Source organism: Macaca nemestrina, chromosome 6 (assembly GCF_043159975.1).
Source record: "Macaca nemestrina isolate mMacNem1 chromosome 6, mMacNem.hap1, whole genome shotgun sequence".
In the NCBI taxonomy this organism is placed as follows: domain Eukaryota; kingdom Metazoa; phylum Chordata; class Mammalia; order Primates; family Cercopithecidae; genus Macaca; species Macaca nemestrina.
Genome location: NC_092130.1, coordinates 28,741,604 through 28,759,869, shown reverse-complemented (window position 1 = coordinate 28,759,869; position 18,266 = coordinate 28,741,604). Strand labels below are relative to the sequence as shown.

Below are 18,266 nucleotides of genomic sequence, written 5' to 3'. Positions count from 1 at the left end.
ACTTATTCACTATTACAAGAACAGCATGGGAAAAACACACCCCCATGATTCAATTACCTCCCACTGGATCCCTCCCGTGATACTGGGGGATTATGGGAACTACAATTCAAGATGAGATTTGGGTGGGAACACAGCCAAACCGTATCAGCCCTGCAACAGAATTATCCAGCCCCAATGTCAGTAGTGCCAGTGGCATAGGACAATGTCAGTAGTGCCATGGTTGAGAAACCCCGTGGCTGAAGAATAGCAGACTAGTTCAAAATGCTCTCTCAAAGGCACTCAGCAGCTAGAACGCAGTCCTGAACTCTTACTCTTTTTCCCAAAAACTTTCTGTGACTCCTTGGGTGATGGTGAGATAGTCCCAACTCTTAGCCAGGAACCAAGTTTAGCAATCTGATTCTAAACTACTCTTCTCTCTCTCCTTCCTACAAGGCCTTTCCATTAGGGCTGAGCTCTAGCCAAACTGAGCTGTTTCCGCACATGCAGAGGCTGCAGGAAAGCAAAGTGACCAAGATCCCAGGCCTGGTGTCTGGCTTCCTGGCTCTCAGCCCTGCCTCAGTCATTTGCTAGGTAGGTGACTTTTAGAGTAAGTTATTTAACCTCGATGAGCCTTCATTTCACCTTCTGTAGAATAAGGATCAAAAAATTATCAGTCTCATAGGATTGTTGTGAAAATTTAGTGAAATAATAAAGGTAAATGACTTATCAGAGTGACTGGTTTATCGTCAGTTCTAACTTAATATCAGCCATTATTGATAATAGGAAACTAAGGTTCATAAAAGGAAGGGAGCTGCCCAGGGCCTTATAGCTAGTGGGAACTCCTTGCACAGACCAGGGTTGCCTCCCTGCCCCAGTCCTATTTATACCTGTTTCACCACATGTCCCTTATAGACAGGGCATGACTCGGACTCATCTTGTAACCTGGAACATGAAAACTCCCGGGCTCCTGGAATGTCTGAGTTGAAATGAACGTTAGAGATGATGGGGTTCTATCCCTGCTTTTCATCCTAGATGAGCATAGATGGGGAAATAGAGCCCCAAAGTCGAAATCAGTCAAGCTCCAAGTCACACAGTGTGTGACCAGGTAAGAACTAGTCCCTGGGAGTTAGTTCTTGTTGAACTAATCATGAATAAATGCTTTGCCTGTCTTAGACCCTTGTTGTTTCCCACAGAGCCCATCCCTGAACTCCAGCCTGGGTGAAAATGTGAGACTCACCAGGGCCAAGGATGCGGCAAGGGGCAGGTAGGAGCGGGGCAGAGTTTGGCAGGGCCATGTGTAGGACTGGTGCACCAGGCTGATGCCTGGCTTGCCCCTGGGAGCCTTGATTCCTAGGAGCTTCGTGGCTGCCAGCCAGATGTGCTGAAGCATTCTTGGATAAAACTGGCCAGACTTGATTTTCCAGTTGCCTTGCTCTTCAAAGCCAAGGAAGAGTTAAACTTCCAAGGCAAAGGGGGAAGGAGAGGCTTGGAGCCGAGCCTTCCCAGAGTCCTGTGTGAACTGGGCACAGGGTTCCCCAAGATCCTGCTGACAGCATCCCGAGATAAGAGGCAGGAATAGAAAAGTCTGCCTAACTCGGAGTCTGAAGGCCTGTGACAGAAAATAATTTCAATATGTCCCACCCTTCCAGCTTCCCTACCACCTGCCTCCCGACTCTTGAGATTCTGTTGGTGGTGCCCTAAGCCCAGGCACCTCAGAAAAGAGAGGGCAGGAAGGAGGCAGACTCTTCACTCGAGGTCTGAAAGCTAGTGGCAGAAAGAGCTGTTGTACATTCCCCACCCCGCCTGCCCCCGACTGTCCCTCCATGCTTAGGGCTGCAGCCCATAGTGGCGCCAGCCCCAGGCAAAAGCCACACTCACCCTACCCCTGACCCAGCCCCCACAAACGGAAGGGGACCCCTGAGTCATTCGGCCTCCAACCCCTGCAGGATGGCATTGCTTTTAAAGTTGAAACCCCAAGGGAAAATGAGTCCTCACCCCAGGCCCAGGTCCACTGGCTCCACAGCTCTGCGAACCCAGGGTGCACGCAGCCTCCCAGCCCTGCCTGCCCTGCTGTATGGAGAGCTTCCTGTTCCCCAGGTCAGTACCCGTGTTGGGCAGGTCCCAGCAAGATACTCTGCTCAGTGGCTGCACAGGCGCCTTGCAGCGCAGGCGCCGTTAAGATGAGCTGGAGGGAAGGGGAAGGGGAGGGGTCTCCCTGGAGGAGGATAAAATGCAGAGAGAATGCACCCTGGGATGGCGGCTTGGTGCCCATGGCCTGCCCAGGCTGTAGGACCTGCACACCTGGGGAGTAGTTTGCTGAGGGAGGGAACAGTGTCTGCACAGCTGTTTCCTGGCCTCAGGTCCAGATGAGTGAACAGGCTCGCAGGGCTCCTTGTACTACCTTCCTAGTTCACGACACCCAGGGACCACTATTTTAAAACATCTTGTGTAAACATACATCAATTCATCTGACTTACCTGCTTAAAATTTTCCTGTGGCTTTCCATAACACTTAGATTAAAACAGAAGCTCCTTGGCCCATGTTACTTCTCCAGTTCACAAGCTGCAGCCACACAAAACTGGGACCTGCCTCGGCGCCTTTGCACTTCCTGCCTCCCTTAAGATTCTCACATGAATAGTTCCTTCTTGTCAACCAGTTTTCACTTAAATATCACCTCCTGAGCCCCTGTTTGGAGTAACCTTCCTGCCAACTCCCTCTTTATCACTTTGCCCTATTTTCTTCATGACACCTATCACTACCCAATATTTTCTTGTTTACTTGTTTAATGACTGTCTTCCCACTTGACACTGGACTCCATGAAGAGAGGAGTTTTGTGTATCTTATTCACAGATGAATTCCCTAGGGCCTAGAACGGTGCCTGGCATAGAACAAGGCTCAATCAATACTAGTTGAAAAATGGAAGAATCTGGACTCAGGAAATGCCATGACAGAATGAACGCTGGAAGAGCCCTTCATGATCATTCCTTCCTTTTGGAAGCTGGAAAGTAAAGTCCCAAAGAAAGAAAGAGACTTGCCCAAAGTCACAGGGTGAGAATTAGAGCCAGGTTCTTTCCTCCCGACCGTGCTTCCGGAAAGAGCTGTGGTCACTTATGAATCTGACTGTTTGAGTTCAAGTCATAGCTCTACCACCTGCTACCTGTTTAACCTTAGTAAGTTACTCAGTGTCCCTGAATCTCAGCTTTTTCATCTGTGAGACAGGGCTATTAAGAGGACTGCATTCATATTCATAGGGCTTTATGGAGACTACATAAGATCATGCACATTAATGTACTCAGCACAGTGCCTGGTATGTAGACAAAACTCAGGACATATTCGTTATTAGATTTTAATGCCACGGCAGAATCAAAGCCTGGGCTGGGTTGAGGGCGGGGTCCGCTGAAGCCTCTGGAGAAGGTCCAGCCTGTGCCCCAACGCAGCAGGAAGCCACTGGTCTCTGGTCGAGTCTAAGCTTGCTGGCCTAGCCACAGACTGTTCTGGGAAGCTGCGAGCAGGCGCTTGTCTGGGGTGGGGCCTCATGTTCCTTGGCTCCTCAGGCCCAGAAAGAGACCTGCATCTGAGTGAATATGCACATTTACAAGAGGGCACACATGCATACTTAGTAGTCAATTTTTTGAATAATCGTGTGGGTACATTAGTTCTGTGTCTACCTGGCCATGAATGGACCCTTTTAGGATACATGTATGAACCAACTTTGCCTCCATGTAACTCCCAGCCCCCTTTCAAAGATGTGGAAGGCGGGAAAAGGTGGCTAACAACACACAGACTCTGGCTGTGTGACCTTGGGCAAATGGCTTGCCTTTTCTGATCCTTAGTTTCCCTGCTTCCTGAGATCATTTTGAGAATGAAAGTGAGTTAATGCACATAAGTGCTGAGCACAATACGTGATACAGTTTTCAACAAATATTACCCAGTAATACTACTTTTTAGCACCTGGCTTATACTATTAACAGTTGAGTTTGTGGATAATAAAAACTTTCAGGCCAGGTGCAGTGGCTCATGCCTGTGATCTCAGGATTTTGGGAGGCCATGAGGTCAGGAGATCAAGACTATCCTGGCCAACATGGTGAAACTCCGTCTCTATTAAAAAGACAAAAATTAGCCAGGCATGGTGGCACGTGCCTATAATCCCAGCTTCTCGGGAGGCTGAGGCAGTAGAATCGCTTGAACCAGGGAGTTGGAGGTTGCAGTGAGCCAAGATCGCGCCACTGCACTCCAGCCTGGTGATAGAGCAGGACTCCATCTCAAACAAAACAAAACAAAGCAAAAAACACTTTCAGACAAATTATTCCGTCATCCCTGATCTATGCTTGTGCAGGCTGATTTTCTGCAACTTAGCGCTGTAGGGCTTTAAAGAGGTTGTGATTCAGTTCACCCTGTGTTTCAGCTCTCTACTCCAGCTTCTCAGGATCTTGATTCCGACATTCAGAAACCTGATAGTGGTAACATCCATGTCTTTATCCAACTCATGGATAAAAGTTTGAACGTGGAGAGCTCCTCCTCACTGGGGGAATCCAAGCAGAATCTGGGCGGCCACCTGAGGAGCATATTCTCCTGTAGGAGGGTATTTGTCCTTGGGGGAGATAAGAAGCATTCTGAAGGCCCTTCCAACTCATACAGGCATGGTTCTTTGGCCTGTGCACACCTATGGTCTCTATCAGACCCTAAACGAGCCCCGCAAAGGCAGTGAAGGGATTTCCTCTGGTTGTGGATCAGGGTTATACACCTGCCAATGCTTGTTTGAGAGTCAGTGTAATAAACTGATCCCCCCTGACCTGGGTTCTGGGAGGCTGAGACCTAAAGTCACTCATTCTCTGTCTGTTCTTGGTCAAGCAAGTCACCTAAGCCATGTGGACTTTTTCCTCATCTGTAAATAATGTGTGTGCATATAGAGGGAAGGGCTGTAATGGATTGGTGATTCCAAACCCCTCTAATTGTCCTACCGTCTGCCCCACGTGTTCAGTGCTAAGACTGGCTCTTGTGACTCTCAAGAAAGAATCCTAAATATATTCTATTTATGAAAAACCTTAAGGAGGTGAGAGAAATAAATTAAGAGGGACTGTGCTTTGAACCAGAATAAAAACTGTAAATGAAAGAATGGTGACATTCGAGGTTCCTGCGAGTCAAGTCTTAGCCACTGAAATAATTTCTCTCCTTGGTAGTAGGGAGTCATTGACGGTTTTTGAGAAGAAGCAGGACCAGGACAGGGCTACATCATTGGGATGAGTAATCTGACATTAGACCAAAAAAGGGATTTTCCCGTTCAAGACTCCCACTCTGGTATGGACAGGGCTTGAACACCAGCTTTGTTGGTTTAAGACAACTGGAGTTCACTGAGGGTAGAGAGGCTTAGTTTACTTTCAAGAAACTTGTATGAACATGTGAGTCATTTGTTAGTTAGTAGGCAGCCATTGTTGAATTCTCATGTAACAAAACAAAGAACTGGATGTGGCCAGGAGTGGAGTCAGTGGTTGGAGCCATTGATGGGTCCTGTGACTTGAGAATGCCACAGAATCTCTCCTGGGCCTCAATTTGCCTGTCTGTAAAATGGAGATAATGATAGCTACTCCTACCTACTTCCTAGGACTACAGGGAAAACAGAAAATTTGACAGGTGAAAGCACAGGGAGGAAAAATGAAGAGTAACACCTTATTAGAACAAATAATGGCTCAGTAAATGGCAGTCTGAAGGTCAGCTGGCAGACAGGCCATCTTAGAGGGGTTGACTGTAAAAGCCAGACCTGTCCTAGCCTGGAATTAGAAATGGCTAAAAAGAAAATCCTTATCTAAAACATGGATGAAAGAGAGCTGGGACATGGGGTCCCATTATTTATTAGTATTCTTTTTATTATTGATGACAAAAATTATTCTGTCTTACATCTGTATGATAATCTATAAGTTTTCAAGTAAGCATTTGCATGCGTTATCTCACTTGGTCTTTGGGTAGAGTATGCAGTACTTGACAGAATTAAAAGCTAAGAAAGTGGGCTCTGATATCAGACAGACCTGGTTTCAAATCCCAGCTCTCTGTTTATCAGCTGTGTGGCCCTGGGTGGTCATTTAACCTTGCTGATTTCAGTCAAAGGGAGATGATCATGGTACTTAGCTCGTGGAGTTCTTGAGAAAGCTGAATGAGTTAAAGTACGGCAAATACCTAGCACTGGAACACACTCAGTACCAGTTAGTGATGTACCATCATCATCTGTACTATGACATTCATTACTCTGAATCTGTAATTGTGAAATTGAGGCTTGGATAATTTGAAGACTGTGCCCAGGTTCACTCATCTAGTAGGTGATGGATGCAAGCACCGGCACAGAATAGGAATCCACATTCTAAGAAGAGAGACATCCCAGAGGCCTGGAGTAGCTGGGGCTCACTCTAGAGCTGCGCTTTCCAGCAGAACTTTCTGCAGTGGTGAAGTGTTCTGTCTCTGTGCTGTCCAGGGTGGGAGCCACGAGCCATGCATGGCTGGCTATTGAGCACTTGAAATGCAGCTAGTACAATTGAGGAGTTGAGTTTTTCGTTTTATCTTATTTTAATTAATTTAAATTTTAAAAGCCACACGTGACTTGTGTCTACCACATTGGACAGCCCAGCTCTAGAGAACATGGCATAGGAACCACAGGATTCATGAGATTCAGAGAAGAATGCTGGGTCCACTCATCTATAAGGCACAGTGGGCACACCCAGGACCCAGGACTACACATACTATTAAAGCAGAATGAAAAGGGAGAATCTCTTAAGAAAAATTGAGATCTTAATATGTGGGCTAGAAAGATATGGAAGGGAAAAAGCTAAAATTCATAAATATACTTAGCAGTATGGTGTAGGAACAAGGGGGTATTTTTAAAATGGTTAGCTTTTGGAATGACTATGCCCCCAAATTATGTCTTAGAGGAGGATGGGAATGATCTGAGGGAGCAAACTGGGAGATATTATCTGGAACAGTGGGCCTCAACTATTAGCGCATATTAGAATTACCAGGAGAACATTTAAAAACATTTCACTCACCCCTAGTTTAAATCAATTAAGTTATACTATAGGTTTTTGGGTTTTTAAGCATCTTTTCAGGAATGAGGACTACTGTAGAAAGTTACTATAGTTAATAAATTATTGAGAATTTCCTTTTAAATTTGAAAATGGAATCAATAATAAATGTTTTAGTTTATTTTAAATACAAAAGAAAGAAAAACTTTTAGGTTGAAGAGTTTGGATATATAATAACACAGGTATGTCTCACTTAACAATGGGAATACATTCTGAGAAATGTGTCACTATTTGAACCAGAATAAAAACTGTAAGTGAAAGAATAGTGACATTCTAGGTACCTGCTAGTCAAGTCTTAGCCACTAAAATAATTTCTTTCCTTAGTAGTAGGGAGTCATTCATGGTTTTCGAGAAGTTTGCACAAGTTTGTCATTGTGCAAACATCATGGAGTGCACTTACACAAACCTACATAGTGAAGCTTACTATACACCTAGGCTATGTGGTACAGCCTATTGCTCCTAGGATACAAACTTATACAGCTCCTACTGTACTGAATAGTGTAGGTGATTGTAACACGATGGTAAGTATTTGTGTAACTGAACATAGAAAAGGTACAGGAAAAGTATGGCATTAAAATTTTATGAGACCACTCTCATATATGCAGTCCCACACTGATCAAAATGTCATGATGTGGTACATGACTATATATGCATCTTTATACCAATGCTGTCATAGAACATCATTTTTAATTTATGACTACATAATTATAATTTATAATTGTTTCATGGAAGAAGGGGCCCACAAAGACTAAGATGCTTAGAGCGCTCAAAAGTCATAGTATGACCCTGGAGAAATGAATATTTGAAGGAAGAAAAGGGCTTCCAGTGGCCTGGGCTTTGGGGAAGAAAAGGAACAAAGTGGGGGACGTGAAGAAAGTGTTTTATTATTGAGCTTCCTCTGCCAAAGTCATTCATTCATTCAGTCAGTCAGTCAGTCAGTCATTTAATACTCACTGAGGGCCTGCCCTGTGCCAGGCATCTAGAGCAGCGAACAAGAGAGATGAGGTTTCTGCTCTTGTGGAGACTGTATTCTAGTAGCAGAGAGAGACAATAAACAAGAAAATATTGACTGTGCCAAGTGATGAAAAGCAATATAAAGAAACATCATGTGGGGCAAGAGGTACAGCACGGAGGGGAGATGCTATTTTTTAAAGGGGAGTCAGGGAAGTCCCATATGACAAGGTGACATTTGGGCAGGGAGCTGAACAGAGTGAGGAAGAGAGCCACAGAGCTATCTTGAGGAAGAGAGTTCCAGACAGAACAGGCAACGCAAAGGCCCTGAGATGGCAGCAAGGAAAAGGCTGCTGTGGGTTTCTGAGAGTGCAGATCCTGATACTCAATGAGGCCCAGAGAGAGGAAGAGGCGTGTCTGGGGTCTCTTCCTCTTAGGATTGTTTATATGGATCTATGAGCTTTGCATTTGCCGCTGAAAAATCCCTAAGCCAGAGGGAACCTCAGAACTGGAGGGCCTAGGGTGGCAGGGAGAGAAGGGAAGAATCCTGAGGGATCAACAACTCTAGCCCCACTTCTTCTGGGGCTCTCTGGTAGGAGGAGTTTGTTAGATGAAAACCATTAAAATCCATGAAAAGGGAAAGGTGAAAAAAAAAAAAAAAAGATCAAAGCCAACTCCAGCTTAGCAGAACACGGCCTGGTATTTATTCATTAGAAACTAAACACAGAACAGACTCTCCAGGAGGACTAGAAAGCGGCTTTCAGATGGAGAAGAGAACAAAATGCAAAGGCCAGAATGTACCTGCTGAATGGGTCTCGTTTTGTGGGGTGCTTACTCTCCTGTGCTTCTTGCCACTTTGATCCAGTGGAATCCTTTGCGAAAGGATGAGTTTTCAAACACAGACCTCAAGTCCCAACTGAGGCGACCTTGGATAACTTGATCTCTGAGCCTCTGTTTTTCTTCACCTTTGAAAGAGAGTTACTTAAAGCCACAATTAGATTGTGTTAGGATGACTATTCTCGAAAAGACAAGAGATAACAGCTGTTGAAGAGAATGTGGAGAAAAGGGAACCGTCAGACACTGTCGGTGGAAATGTAAATTAGTACAGCCATTACGGAAAACAGTATGGAGGTTCCCCAAAAAATAAAAAATAGAACTACCATATGCTCCAGCAGTCCCACCACTGGGTATACATCCAAAGGAAACAAAATCAGTATGTCAAAGAGATACCTGCAGGCCCGTGTTTACTGCATTATTCGCAATAGCCAAGATACGGAATTACCCTAAATGTCCATCAGCAGATGAATGAATAAAGAAAATATGGCCTATATACACAAGAGAATATCATTCAGCCTTAAAAGGTGGGTAAATTTTGTCAATTGTGACAGCATGTATGAACCTGGAGGACATTATGTTAAGTGAAATAAGCCAAATACATAAGGACAAATACTGCAAATACTTTTTTAGAATCCACATATACTCACTTCTGTGTGAATTCTAAAAAGGTTAAACTCATAGAAACAGTGAATAGAATGATGGTTACCAGTGGCTGGGGTGAGGGTGGGGATTGGGGAGATGGTCAAAGAATACAAAATTTCCATTTGGTGTTGAAAAATTCCTAAGCCAGAGGGAACATCAGGAACACAGGGCTTGGGGTAGGAAGGAGGGAAAGTAGGAATTCTGAGGGATCAACAAATCCAGGCCCACTTCTGGGGCTCTCTGTTTGGAAGGGAAGTAAGTTCAAGAGATCTATTGGTACAATATGGTAACTATAATTAATAAATGCATTGTATATTGTACTTGAAAATTTGCTAAGAGAATACATTTTAAATGTTGTCATCACAAAAAAATAAGCATGTAGGGGCCAGGCATGGTGGCTCATGCCTGTAATACCAGAGCTTTGGGAGACCAAGGCAGAAGGATTGCTTGAAGCCAGAAGTTTGAGACCAGCTTTGGCAACATATCGAGATCCTATCTCTACAAAACATTTAAAAATTAGCCAGGTGTGGTGGTTTGCATCTGTAATCCTAGCTACTCAGAAGGCTGAGATGGGAGGATTGCTTGAGCCCAGGAGTTTGAGGCTGCAGTGAACAATGATCACACCACTGCACTCCAGGCTGGGTGACAGAGCAAGACCCTATCTCTAAAATATAAAAAAATAATAATTTTTAAAAGGCATATGAGTTAATGGATGTGTTAAATGGCTTGGTTTAGCCATTCCACAATGCATACATTATCAATACATTATGTTGCACACCATAAATATATACAAATTTTGTCAATTTAAAATACAAATAAGCAAATACTTTAAAAAAAAAAAGAGAGAGAAAGATACTAACTGAACCCACCTCAGATAGTGTTCTGAAGGTAGAACTAGATGGTACCTGTTGAACATTCAGCACATGCATGGCACCTAGTAGTTGCTAAATAAATGCTAGCTGTTGTTATTTTATAACTATCATTCTTGTTATGTTAAGTAGATTGAAACAGACCTGCTATGATAGATGTGAGAGGAGCCCCAGAGACCCATCCCCTATGCATCGTCCCTTTGTCAGTGAAATCCACGGCCTCCCTAGGGCACAGTTTGAAGACAACTATGAGTCCAAGCTCTGTTTAATAAAGACGAGAAAACTATTCCCAGAGAAGGGAAGGGGTCACTTTAAGTTGCATAGCATGTTGGTGGCAGAATTGGAACCAGAACCCAGGCTCCCCATCCTGGGATTTTGCCACTGGCCATGCTGTTCTCCCAACCCCAGCTCCGCTGTCAACCTGTAGGATCCTCAGGAACCCACAAGGCCAAGGTCTTCTGCATTAGTCAAGAGGAGAGTGCAGGGAGAAAGAACTGGTTTCAGGATGAGACCTGCCCTCAAAACAGCCTCTGCTTGCATTGAGGGGCAAAGCTGAGCCTATCTAAGCCTCAGTTTCCCCATTTGTGAAATGGGGCTAGTAACACCTTCCTGGAGGATTTAATGAACACATGCATGGATGGCATTTGGCATGGCGCCAGTCATGCAGAAGGTCGCTAATGGGTGGTGGTTGTTACCATTACAGTAGGTGCTCAAAAAAATTTGTGTAGAATGTAGGAATTCTTTTCTGTACGTGTGCTGACCCTCACTCATGCCCCAGGAGCCTTTTGTGGGAGGGTCCCTTACACACACGTGCACACACACACACACACACACACACACACACACGGGTCTTTGTGACATTCCTTCTGTTTTTGCAGTGATTTGCAGCAAAGCTCAAGCAGCAACTTGAGCACCATTAAAATAATAACAGATGTGACCTCCTTCAGAGTTGAAGAGGGGGCAGAGTGGTCAGAAGAGTATTGACAGTGAAAACACCAGGTAGAAAATGTCCTGCACATTCTATAAAAACATACATCTCCCGATCTTTTGTGCTCTGCCACTGACATGTTGGGGTGACCACTCTGGGCCCCCTTCTTGTCTCTATCCAAGACACAATAAGCGGTCTTCCCAGGATCCAGCAGGCCCTGTGGCCAACAGCAAAAGGAATACTGTTCCTCTTAACTGCTGAAACAGAAGCTTCTCCTTGTTCCCTTCCGTGAGCCCATCAGTCTCACGTGGCCACTCCCAACCAGGTTCTGCCTCTAACTCAGGCACCTGCAGGAGGTGGGGTGGCTACAGTCAGGCCACACACTCAGGCTCTGGAGAGGGGATGCCTGTGTTGGAGTCCTGCCCTGGCCCACTGCTGGTTGTATGTAATGTTGAGCAAATCATGGGACCTGACAAAGGCTCGGTCTCTTCAGGCGTAAACAAGGGAACATAATCATTCCCTCATTTATGTTATGAGGGTCAGAACTAAGAAGAAGGGCACAAAGCGGTGGGCACAGTGGCTTGCATGTGAGCCCCCGCGAGGTAGCTGCTGTGATGAAGATGACAATCCAGGGACCTCAGACCCTACTCCTTTGGTATTATATCGGAGGACCAAGCAGGAGGCCCAGTGAGAGAGCCCCGAGCAAATCCCCTCATTTAATGGAGACTCCACCCATCCATCTGGGAACGGAGACTAGTCCCAGCTTTCCTACCTCCCTGAGCTAACCCTCTGCTGAGCTCTCATCAGCTGCCCCGAAGACGGTGAGGTTGGAACTATGGAGTGCTTGCAGAGGCGCATGCAGCTGCTCACAGCTGACTTTTATTGAACATTTATTGGGTGCCAGGCCCTGTGGTGAGCACTTGGCAGGCATTATCTCTTTTAAGCTTGCTTACAGCAACCTTATAATTATCCTCATTTTGTAGATGAGATAACTGAGACTCAGAGAGGTTATTTAACTCCTGAGATCACACAGCTAGTATGAGCCAAGCCAGGATAAAACTCAGATCACCTGTGTGTCCAACAGTCCCCCTGGCCCGCTCCCCATGCCCATGGGTTAGAAAGAGCAACTGTGAAGGGGAAGGATGATATGATCCCTCCCCCATATCAGGGATCACATAACCTCAGATCCTCTCTGCCAGCAAACACAGATTCTCAGCATAGGTTTCATTTCCAGTCTCCCCTCTCATTCCCATTTCCTCCAGCCTGGCCCAGCCCAGCCCAGCCCAGCCATCTGTCTGTCCTCTCCCCTCTGAGTAGAACAGCTTAGGACAAAGCCAGGCAGGCAGGCAGGCAGGTTGCTGCAGGTGGGAGCTGCGCTCTGGCAGTGGGGCAAGACAGGCTCTCTGCTGTCTGATGCATCCAGTCCTGCTGCTGAGCTGGCTGAACCTAACTGCAGAGCCAAGGCACGAGAGAGGTCAGGGATGATTTGGGAGCACCCTGAGTAACCCAAGGTGCATACTAATGAGATGCAAATGAGCCGCTGCCGGTGGGCTGCAGGCCAAGTCCCCGTGTTCAACATTCAAGCTCCCTGGGTTCCGTCCACACATACCAATTTTTCTTAGCCAAGGCAACTGCTCCACCCAGCCATCAGCAGACACAAAACTCAACAGAGCGGCTGGGCCCGTCTGTGTTCTCATCTACAAAGCTGGCCGGTGGATTGAACTGGTGATTCCCACCATTAGGAATTCCCCAAGGGGATGGGGGTGAAGGTTAAAAATATATATATTCCCAGCCCCACCCCAGATCTAATGAATCAAAATCCTTAGGGGTGGGGCTCAGAAATAGATGTTTAACAAGTTCCCTGGGTGATTTTGGTATGACCGGTGTTCGAGAACTGCTGAACAAGGGAACCATCTCTTTCTTTAGGATCTTACACTCTACCATGCCTCTTTTCAAAGTTGATATCCCAAATGTGGCCTGATCCTATGCCCTGGCGGAGAGGGGATGGAGGACATCCGGAAAAGAGTGCAGTCTTTAGAAATTGTTCAGGCTAGAGAAGTGATTCTCAAATGTCACTGTGTTAAAAATCGCAACCTCTTCCTCCAAAAGCCTGTTTCAGGAGGGCTGCCGTGGGACTCAAAGTGGGACTCATATTTCCCCTGTAGGTGGTCTGCTGACTGTTGGTGTGGGGAACACTGGCCCTCAAGCAAAGTGGACACAACGTTACTGCTAAAGTCAAACAGAAGAGCAGATGGGAGAAGGAACGCAACAGATCTGAGTTTCATGCCTAACTTTATCACCTGGAAGTCTCTGAGCCTACACATGTCACTGTCTGCACACGCCTCTGTTCATCAGCATCTCCAACCCCAGAGGCAGCTTTTCATCTTCCTGGGGTCTTTTGATCTTCTAGATAGATACTGAACCCTGGGGAGCCATGTTCTACTTGTAATAAATAGAACTTAACCTGAAAATAAGAGAGTTCCATTCATATATGCGCAGCTCATGACCCAGCAGTTCCACTTCTAGGTCAACAGAAGTGTGAACATATGTTCACCAAAAGATTCATCACAAGACTATGCAAAGCAGCGCTAGCTATAGCAGCCCCAAACTGGAAACAAACCAAATGGCCATCAAGAGCAGAATGGACAAGTATATTTCAGTATGGTCACATAATGGAATACTACACAGCAAAGAAAATGAACTGCTGTTCCAGGCACAACAGAGATGAATCCCATTCACAAAATATGGGGCAAAAGAAGCCATATATTAAAAAGTACATACTGTGGTAGTCCATGTTTATAAAGTTTAAAAACAGGCAAAACAAATCTATAGATTAGATTAAGATAGAGTCACTCTTATGTGGGAGGGAAGTGGTGAGTGACTGAAAAGGGTACAAAGAGGGTTTCTGCGATAGTAGTAATATTCTATTTATTAATCTGGGAGCTGGTGAGTTTCTGAAAAATTAATTGAGCTGTACCCTTGTGATTTGCGCACTTTTCTGTATGCATATTATACTTCATTAAAAAGGTTTTTTTTAGGAGCCAGGCATGGTGGCTTACGCCAGTAATCCCAGCACTTTGGGAAGCCAAGGTGGGTGGATCACTTGAGGTCAGGAGTTCAAGACCAGCCTGGCCAACACGATGAAACCCCGTCTCTAGTAAAAATAAAAAAATTAGCTGGGTGTGATGACATACACATGTAATCCCAGCTACTTGGGAGACTGAGGCACAAGAATCACTTGAGCCTGGGAGGCAGAGGTTGTGGTGAGCTGAGACTGTACCACTGCACTCCAGCCTGGGTGACGGAGCGAGGCTCTGTCTCAAAAAAAAAGTTTTTAAAACACTAGTAAATGACTTCAAAGAAGACTTTAATTAAAAAAGAAGAAGACATTAAAATAATAAAAGCATTTGGACTACCTGCAAATTGCATGGGATTTCACAGCTATGGGATCTTGGACCCTTCCTGCCCCAGGAACCAGGAAGGAGACAGCTCTCAGAAACCAAGAAGCTCAGGAACCATGCCAGGGCATACCAGGGCTGTGGAAAACTGACACCTCAACGGTTCCCTTTACCCTCCCCTGCCCGGCCTGCCCTCACAGAACCACGAGGACAATGGCAAGCCCACTTTCCACAGGGTTCCCAGGCTTAGCTGGGTTCCAGCTCATTGGGGTTTACTTCCTGCAGCATTTTTCTGTTCTTGGAGCAATATTCTGGTCCATTTTCTTATTTAATTCCTTCAAAGACCCTAGGAAGGAAGCAAGGAGTATTTCCATTTTGTAGATGGGGAAGTCAAGGCCAGGAGACGGGGGCTCAAAAGACTTGTCCAAGGTCATATACCGCTAGCAAGTGGCCCGGTCAAGACTCAAACACAAAACTTCAGATGCCAGATTCAGCACTCCCTTGGCTCCATCGCATACGGTCTCTGCCCAGTATAATAGTAATGTTGATTATAGCACCTAGCATTTAGTGAGCGCTTGTGCTGTGGATGTCTCAGTGCCTTTCAGCAACCCACAGAGGCAGGTACTATCCTTTCCTCTGTCTCCATTTCACAAATGAAAAAACTGAGGGTCAGAAAGGCCATGTGACTTGTCCAAGGTCAATGGCCAGTCAGTGTGGAGCACGGATTGGAACAAATGGTCTATCTGACTTGAGTCCAAACTCTGAACCGCCAGTCCAATGGCTACCAAGCCCAGTTAGACCTCACCTCGAGCGCCCTTGGAGCTTAAATATATATATAGATTCCCGTCCTTCACCCTCACACTCCTCCATCTAATTTTGTAGACTTAGGATGGGGCTAAGTAATTTGTAGTTTTTAAAAAACAGCCCCAGACATTTGGGAAACTTGCCTCTAAATTAGGCTGCCTCTGAAATATGACAGTAAAAATTAAATAATTTAAGGTAAAGTTTAATTTAGCAACTTCCAAATTAACTCACTGGACCTCTCTAATAATTGGAGTTCTCCTAACAACAGTAAATAGCCCCTAAAGAAGGAGTGACATGGCCATCCTCAGAGGCATTGAGAATAGCCTGGCCATCTGAATAACAGTCACTCAACAGGGGCCAGTGACTGGCAAGGGGCACCAGGGGGATTTCAGGGGCCGGGAACATCTGCTTTTTGCTCCAGTTACTGGTTAACTACCATCTGAGTTCACTTTATAAAAATTCATCAGCTGTGGCCAGGCTCCTGCCTGTAATCCCAGCACTTTGGGAGGCCGAAGCACATTGGATCACTTGAGGTCAGGAGTTCGAGACCAGCCTGACCAACATGGTGAAACCCCATCTCTGCTAAAAATACAAAATTAGCCGGGCATGGCGGCACATGCCTGTAATCCCAGTTACTTGGGAGGCTGAGTCAGCAGAATCACTTGAACCCGGGAAGTGGAGGTTGCAGTGAGCTGAGACTGCATCATTGCACTCCAGCCTAGGCAACAGAGCAAGACTCCATCTCAAGGAAAAAAAAAAAAATATCAGCCATAACTTACAATTTATGTATTCTGTTTTTGAATTTGTCATACACTACCAGGACAGTGTAGAGTGTACCAGGGATCCAATAGGGTTCTCTAATATACGCTTCCAAGAGTTTGAGCTTCTAGGAATTTTTCAAGATGCTATAATTCTCTGAGTCAATTCCCAAGACTTCATGAGCCCCTAAATCTATAATAGTAACTAACATTTAGAGAGTTCTTAGCTTGTGCCGACTATGCTAAGCACTCTACATGCATCAACTCTCAGCAGCTCTGTGCGATAGACAGCATTATACAACTCTCAGAAAGGTGGAATCATGCGTTAAGGTAACAGAGATGGAAAGTGTTAAGGCCAGGACTGGAACTCCAGCACCCCAGCTCCAGAGCCACGTGCCATACTGATAGCGATCTCTACCGCTTCCTCAGGCTAAGCTTCCAAGGGTCCAAAATGATACGTTTTGCACCATTGAGCCTTGCATTTAATGGGAAGACCCTGAGGGGAGAGGATGCTGCAGGGACAGGCAGCAGCTCTGACACTGGACACGTGAGCACACGCAGGCCAACACGTGCACACATGCTGACGTTACTGCACCACTGGCTTGTTCCATCCTGCTTGGCTTGTGCCCAGGCCAACTGCTGCGGGCACTGGAGCCAAATGGGAACCAGAGAATTCTCATCTGTGAGCTCCCTGCCCCCAGCCAGCGGAAGGATAGATGGCATTTTCCTGTTGCCTCAGGTGGTCTTGCAGGGGCCGCCCAGGAACGGAAAAAGGAGCAAGGGAGGATTTCTCTCTTTTGCAGACTCACACTGGAAAATGCTTATGACATCGTCCCTTTCAGGAAGAAATGGATTTCAGAAGATAATTTGTTAATCAATGGGTAGTGGTGGAATATCAGGCACTGTGATCGGCCAAGGGGGAGAAAACAGGATATCTTAGCCTTCTAATCTGACTCCTTTCCTTGAATTGGTGTTCCACCTCACTGGCAGATAGGTCTACCTAGCCAAAGCACTCTAACTTAAACTCCTTTAACGGTCCTCCAATGTTTATAAATAAAAGCCATGCTCCTGAAAATACTTTCTGAATTATTTCTGTTTTAAAGAGATATATGGAAATATTTTCAGGTGCAATCATATATCTGGGGATTTTTGCTTCAAGATCATGTGATAGGGGAAGAGTTGGAGGACGTATAGAGGAAACATAATTGTTGACCAGGCACAGTGGCTCAGGCTGGGCGCAGTGGCCCACACTTGTAATCCCGGCACTTTGGGAGGTCGAGGCAGGCAGATCACTTGAGGTCAGGAGTTCAAGATGAGCCTGGGGCAACATGGTGAAACCCTGTCTCTACTAAAAATACAAAAATTAGCTGGGTATGATGTCACACGCCTGTAGTCCCAGCTACACAGGAGGCTGAGGAACAAGAATCACTTGAGCCCAGGAGGTGGAGGTTGCAGTGAGCCAAGATCATGTCACGGCTCTCCACCTGGGCAACAGAATGAGGCTCCATCTCCAAAAAAAAAAAAAAACCAACCCATGCCCCAAAATAAACATAATTGTTGAAGCTGAGTGATAGGGCTTCTTTACACCATTCTGTTTACTTCTGTGTATAATTTTCCTTCAATAGTACATTATATATATGTGACCTTTTTTTGAAAATGCCATGCTCCTTGGCCTGACACATACAAAAAAGAGGTAGGTTGGGGCCTTCAATGATCTGGCCCCAACCTATCTCTCGGACCATGTCTCCAGATGTTCCCCACCCAGTTTATAGGTTCCTGCACACATCTGCTGTTTTCTTTAACTGCTGTGCCTTTCCATATGTTATTTTCCCTCTGTTAAATGCCTTTCCCACTTTTCTTTCCTTATTTAACTCTCATTCAGCCTTTAAAACTGATGTTCAGTGCCAACTCCTCCAAGAACTTCATTGAATTTATAACCCAGCTACTGTCATTCCTCTGGGTCCCCATGCCAGCCTGAGTTTTACCACCTACTTCGAGATATTAAACCACCCATTTACAGGCCTGTCTCTACC

At 45.6% G+C, this 18,266-nt stretch overlaps 2 protein-coding genes across 3 annotated transcripts in view; one reads left to right on the top strand and one right to left on the bottom strand.

Moving 5' to 3' along the window:
* The window catches only part of LOC105466844 (solute carrier family 36 member 1), a 233,569-nt gene that overhangs the window by 136,426 nt on the left and 78,877 nt on the right, over nt 1-18,266 (top strand). The window lies entirely within an intron of this gene.
* The window catches only part of LOC105466846 (FAT atypical cadherin 2), an 87,807-nt gene that overhangs the window by 65,845 nt on the left and 3,696 nt on the right, over nt 1-18,266 (bottom strand). The window contains exon 1 of one of the 2 annotated variants that reach the window (XM_071098191.1): nt 8,799-9,503. The exons of the other annotated variant lie outside the window; for it this stretch is intronic. The gene's annotated coding sequence lies outside the window, so the exon portion shown is untranslated. Of the gene's footprint in view, nt 1-8,798; nt 9,504-18,266 lie in introns of those variants that run through there. 2 annotated transcript variants of the gene reach the window in all.